The sequence below is a fragment of the Aplysia californica genome, unplaced genomic scaffold (genome assembly GCF_000002075.1).
Source record: "Aplysia californica isolate F4 #8 unplaced genomic scaffold, AplCal3.0 scaffold00960, whole genome shotgun sequence".
In the NCBI taxonomy this organism is placed as follows: domain Eukaryota; kingdom Metazoa; phylum Mollusca; class Gastropoda; order Aplysiida; family Aplysiidae; genus Aplysia; species Aplysia californica.
In genome coordinates, this window is record NW_004798230.1 from 230,872 (window position 1) to 237,783 (window position 6,912).

Below are 6,912 nucleotides of genomic sequence, written 5' to 3' on the forward strand. Positions count from 1 at the left end.
TCAAGTTTGTTGGAAGGATGATAAACACTAATCCCTAGCAAATGTTAGGGATGATATAGCCTTATGTGTAGGTGAATGAAGGGTGCTACTGACATATATTTTAGTTCCTTCCTATTCCCTATGTAAATGCAATCTATTTTATGTAATTTCGATATGTGTGTGTGGTCTTCCTTCCTTTTCTTTATGCTGAATGACCATCGACGTGTCTATGTGTCTGAGTAAGTCTGACTTCATTGTGCCTTTGCTTTGTCTTGAAGCATTGTACCTGGCAATGGAAAAACATTCGTTTTTCACCTTCCTTGGTTCCACTTGTCCTTGTGTGTCTTGACTGGAAAGCTGCAAATCGTTGACTAGCTGTCCGGTTATTCTAAGCCCAAAATGTTGAATTAAAACAAAAACTTAAAAATTGCAGTTCCTTAATCCGTGGTATCAGTTGCTTCTGGAATATTTTGTTTGTTCATTGATTCAAATTGATAAGCATTATAAAAGATACAATTTTTTTTTTCTCCCTCCTGAAAAATGTAGTGTGTGACGTGGGCTTAGGACAGCTGGCTGTACAGCGTTGTTACGAAATTCTGAGATTTTTGTAGGTGGCTGCTGTAGTAGTAAGCCAACATTCTTATATAATATCTCCATAGAGTTTTGTAACCTACAGAATGTAGTTTTCTGGCAGAGTAGATTTTTAGTACGCTAAGTTGACCTAGTTGGGTTTTTTTTCTATTTTCTTTTTACGGCTACCTGGTACAGATGTTAACGTTTCTTTGACTTTTTTTTGTCATACCTCAGTAGGAGGATGTGGTAAGGAAATCTGTGATATACTGGGAGTTTCTTTTTTCTTTCTGTTTAAAAAAAAATTATTATTATTCTTTGTTATGAATTCACATTGTTGTCTTTATCGGCTCATTTGTGTGACTTCATTAACATTACACTCAATTTTTTTATTCTTTCCGTATGCTTCCACTGGTGTACCTCTGTACGTGAAGGGGGAAGGGAGGGGAGAGGGAGTTGATGTGTTTGGTTCTATCAATGTTTGCTCATTTTGGGTTGTATCTGTAAAAAAAAAAAAATTGGCAACGATAATTGTCCTCAAACATATTTCTATGAAAGTCTTTTCTTTGCTTCTTGGAACTGAAAATGTTGGATCATGATTGGGACATTTTTTTTCGTTTTTTTTTTTAAACTGACAAATCTTGTCACGTGGGCGGAGATTTGGTGGTTACTTATTGTTTATTGGTTCAGACTTGAACGTTTTACAATGCTGTCTAGTGGTGTCCTTGATTTCTCTCCCCCCGTTCCCCTCTTTCTTTTTCAAAGATTATTTTATAATATCATTGTATCAAATGTTTCTTAACTGAAATAAATGGATGAAACTTTTTAAAACTTTGTCTCAAGTGTGTTTGTTTTTTGGTAAGAAAGATGGCAGTCATTAGTCCAGTGGTTAGACGACAGGACCCATACTTGTGACTGTAAGGACTTCTGTGTTGACATTCACCCCTTTGCGCTCATATTACCTTATGCAGTTGCGAGTGCCGTAAAACCTCTACTAAAACAAACAACATAATTGTGATACATGTATTGCGTTTTTTGGAGATCAAGTTTGGTCCGACCTTGTGTCTTTAGCAAAGGTGATTTAAATAAATTTCGGGGGCTCTCGTGGCCTGTAGGTTAAGGTGTTCGCCTCTCATTCAAAAGGTCCCGGGTTCGTATCCGGGTAGCAACAGAAACATTTTCTTTTCTAAAATTGTCCCCTTTCACCTCTCCTGCTCTCTAGCAGGGTTCTAACGTTTGTTTTCGTCTCCACTTTCTGCCCCAACCCCCTCACCCCCTTTGCCCCCTCCTTTGGGCTCCTGACTCTTTCTGTAGCCTTTCTCCTGCTACTACTTGGCTCCTTTTTACTGCTGTCTTTCGGCTACACCCCTGATCTTATGGAAGGAGAGGTCTACACCTAGCCTTATCGGATAAGGGCGAGAGATCTCGAGATCCCGTGTGCAAGTAGCGCACGTTAAAGATCCCTTGGTGGTCCAAAATCGATAAGAGTAGGCATCGGCCTCCGCCCGGGCTAAATTCAAAATTTCCTACCAACTGAAAACGTGTCCCGCTCGCTCATATGACCTTATGCAGTTGCGAGCGCCGTAAAACACTTACCAAATGAATACTTCATTCATTTATTAATTTATTCATTCAATCATCCCATCTACCCTATCCTATCTGTCTATCTATCTATCTATCTATCTATCTATCTATCTATCTATCTATCTATCTATCTATCTATCTATCTATCTATCTATTTTTGTTCCCAGCGGAACTTTTTTCTTTGTGAATACCTGCGTCTGTGGTGCAGCAGATAGGCGTTTTGCTGTTGCACACAAGGACCCGAGTTCGATTCCCCGGTGGAGAGAACTCTTTTATCCAGTACCTGGGTCTTTCTTCTTGGATGTTCCATCCCTCTCACTCTCAGCCCGGGTTGGCCTTGACAGACAGGGCAGGAAGCCCGCCCCTTAATGAATCAATCATCCAAAATTGTTTCGATAGGGGCTTAAAAAAATTTACATTTAAAAACGTTTTTCTTTGCACTAAGTCAAAGCTTTTTCTTCTAAAATGTCAGCTCCATTGCGCATACATCGTTATAAATACTTTGGTCTTTGGTGCTGTAATTAGGCTCTTTGCATAGCACTAAAAGATTTCAGTTCAAATCCAGCTTAACCATATCCATACGCCATGGGGTCATTTTGTCCCCCGGGGTTGTATTCTTCACATTTTAGAATACTTTTAGTACGAAGATCACGTTGAAATTTTCAGTATTTGTCAAAAAATCATTTTGACAGACTGCTGCTATGCAAAGCGAACGGATTGGATTAACGAGTAAATTTCCTTTTTGAAAAGTGGTGGCACAGAGTTCCCCACGTCGTATGGATACGATAGTAAAACACGACGTACGGATAGGGTTAAAGAAAATAGAATTCTATCGAGAGTGTCCGTCTTCCTAATGTGATGTACATACATGTATCATCGGTCACAGACTGGGTTGACCTGTAGTCGCAGGATGGGAACATGGGCGCCGGCCCCTACTGAGGGCAATACTCTTGACTCTTGACGTACGTATTGGGTGTGGCCCCTGTCCCACTGGAATAGCATAACAATACATTCGCCCCCACAGCCCCCCCCCCACAAAAAAACAAAAACAAAAAAACACCAAAAAACAAGGACGGGACCGATCTCGCCTGTCACAGAACACTTTTAAAAAGTAAAGGTTCGAGTTTTACACAATTTGGGTTTTGAAGTCTGAATAAAATATAATCTTTATGTTATTGTTGTTGTTGTTGTTGTTGTTAGCTATCTAGTAGCATCTGAGCGTTAACTCTCCTGCATGATGCCATTCGGTAATAGCTGCATGTCTGTTCTAATTGTTGTCTTGAGGAGTAGAGGCAATTAGATGTGTGGGGTAGCTTGGGAAGAAAACATCCCCTTAAATCAGTTAGTTTTCTACAGAAGAACAGATGATGTTCCACTGTCTCTGAGGGCTAGTCACATAGTGGGCAGGTAGCAAACTGCTTTACTCCAATTCGGTTGAGTTGTTGGTTGAGGGGTACATGTTGTGTTCTAAGTTGGAAGATTATGGATTGATCTCCCCCCTCAACTCATTGATTGGATCTTTCACCAGTGGTCTATTCATGTGGCCATACATCATCCTTCCTGTCGTACTGTGGCCCAATCATTCATCCAGTCTTCCTTGATGTTTGACTTGATTATTTGGCAGCAGGTGGTGTAATTAGTAGGAATTTCAGGCTGAGGGAGGCTAGCTCCTTTCTTTGCCAGAGCATCAGCTCTTTTTCTTTTCCCGGTATCCCAGTGTGGGCAGGAATCCGTTGTAGGACTACTCTGACTTGGTGCCTATTTATCAAATTATGTAGACTCCAAATCAAGTGCAATATATCTTTGTTCACATCAGTCCCACTCTCAAGTGTCTCTAGTGTTGAAAGGCTGTCTGTAAAGATAACGATGTCTGTGGTAGTAAGTGGGTTAGTGTCAAACAAGTAGCTGATGTAGTTTGCTGTGTTGGTGATAGCGTGTTGTTCGGCAATGAAGTTGGAGCAGAAGGACCAGCTGGAATTAAAGACTTATTTTTTAAAATCCCACAGGGCAAGTTGATCACTGACCTATATCCAGCGTTCATTGTTGCTTTAAAGGCAGATCCATCAGTGTATGAGTGGATTCTTGTTGGAGGATAGGAATCAATTGTTTTAAGGGCAGAATATTTTAGTGCTACAGGATAATGTGTTTTTATTGCTATTGTTCAAAAGTGTTTTCCTAATTTCTGGCTTTGCTATGGTGAGATGTGGTGGGAGAGTTGAGGGAACTCTTTCCAGAGGTTCTCGTCTTTCAGGAAGGTGATGTTTTTCTTGGAGATTGAGGACAGTGTCAAGTACAGATTTTGTATTTTTTAGCCTTTGATTAGGTTTCCTTTTGTCAACAAGAATTCTATTTGGGTGGTTATTTTCTTGCCTTTTAGGTCTTTCATATATACTCCTAAAGCTGCCCGTTTTCTTCGAGTTTCTAATGGCTCAATATTTGTGAGGATTTCACAGGCCGCAGTCGGCGAGGATCTCATTCCGCCAGAGATAAGACGAAGAGCTTGGTTTTGGATGGTGTCCATTGAGTTCTTTGTAGTTTTACTGCAAATGTTTTGTAGGTCAAGATTATAATCAAAAACAGCTGTAGTATATCCTAAACAGAGGCCTCTCAAGGTGTTCTTGTCTGATCCCCAGTTGGTACTGGATAGTCGTTTGATGAGATTAAGTCTCTTCACAGTCCTCCTCCCAAGGTTGTTGGTGTGTTGTTTCAGGTTGAGCTTGCTGTCAAGTTGTACTCCAAGATATATTATTTATCAAATCGAGAATCCTGTTGATTTACAATACAGAAAAAAATCTTCAGATTTACAGATTAACATATTTTCTGCCGTTGTTTATTTTAAAGTCTGGATACTCTATTAGGATATGCCGAGTCGCCAGGTCTGCATTACAATGGGTATTACGCTTAATGTAGACCTTTGACCAATACTATTCAGGGACGTGTCTTCACACACACACACACACACACACACACACACACACACACACACACACACACACACACACACACACACACACACACACACACACACACACAAACACGCACAGAGGATGGTTTGATGGCTTCTCTGGTAGGCCCTAGTTCTTTACTTTCTCTCTGTTTCTTCTACTTCTCGATTGCATCACACTTGGAGTCCGGTATCTGTCATAAATTGGACCGTCCTGCTCAGTTCATCTGTCGACCCGTATAGCTTCTGTAGTGTCAGTGGGGTTGGCCACGTTTCTTGTCTCAGGGCCCTGTGTGTCCTGCAGTGCTGAAGGATGTGTTCCACAGTTTGGCCCGCCTCTCAACACTGGCATTTTGGTGATTGTACTATAACACATGTTGTCTCAGTCTTGTGTGTTGTGTTCTTAGTCGGAAGATATTCACTTGTTCTTGGCGGGACAGCTCATGGTAGCTATCTATTGCATGTGGTGCTTTAAATAGTGTATTTATAATAGTTTTTTTCTGTGTAGTTGACGCTGTTGTCTGGTTGCTCTTTCTGTGCTCCTAGTTTGGCCATTCTGTCTGCCTGTTCATTTCCTAAGACACCACAGTGCGATAAAAACCACTGCAGTCAGATCCTCAGACATGGGATGTCCTCAATTACTTTTCGCAGCCTTGGTAGTTTGCCGGCAATGATTGCCTGCAGTACTGGCACGGCATCTGTTAAGAATACTACTTGGCTTTAGGGGTCTACCACATCCCTGATGATGTTTGCTGCATGTAGAGCCTCAGTCTCAGCCCCGTAGTTTGTACAATGCCTCCCTGTCGAGACTGCCTCTTCTTGTCGTTGTCCATTTGGGAACTGTACGTACACTCCGGCTCCTCCTCTTTTCACAGCATCAGTGGCAGATCCGTCCGTATAGATCCTTATCCATGCTTCTCGGAGGTCTCTTTTTTAAGCATGGACAAGGTGAGGGATTTCTTGCTCAGATCGCTGTGGTCATCTTTTGTGGTGAACATAGGGATGGAAGTGTGTATAATTATGTCTGTGTTCTTCTTTTCCCGTGATGCTGCCTCTGGGGTATTGTTCAGCATGCCCACCGTGGCTGGTAGATATTCTTGTAGGGATCTTTGGATTTTTCTTCTTTCTTTGATGAAGTTGTATCTTTTAAGTCTTGTGGTGTTTGATCTGGCTGTTCTTGTGTGCATTATATGATCCTCCATAGCTGTGGCCTTGGTGTACTGTATGAGAGCCTTGCTCTCCCGTCTCCTCTGCAGGGCTACTATATATGTTGCTTGTTCTATCTTTTCTATGGCGTTGACCTCATTGCTCCAGTGATTATTCGGAGAACCTGGTTTTGCACTTTTTAAAGAGTGTATTTGTGAGTCTATGCTGCAGTCATCCATATACTGGATCCGTACTCCAGATGGGGCCTGATTGCGCCCAGATAGATCTGTCTAAGTGTTTTCTCATTTGCTCCCCACGAACTCTTTTCAAGTTTTCTCATTATGTTAAGCTTCTTCCTGGCTTTAGTTTCTGCATTCTGAATGAGTTGTTTCCATGTGGGACGCTTGTAAAATATTATTCATTCCCCCCCCCCCCCCTGGTGTCTTTAGGCCAGTCCCAAAGGGGGGACATTTCTCGTTCAAGCATGGTAGAATTGTAAATGGGCTGATTCATGCCACGCTTATAACTGTGCCTGATCTATAACTGGGAACTGCTTCTTTTTCTTTCCTAATCCTTACTATTGTCATTGTCCTCTACTTCTTTTGTATGTTTGTCACTCTCTTGTGACCTGCTATTTCCGGGGTGCCTTGATAGATGAAGCAAACCTTGTGCTGTTGAAGCTAGAGAGG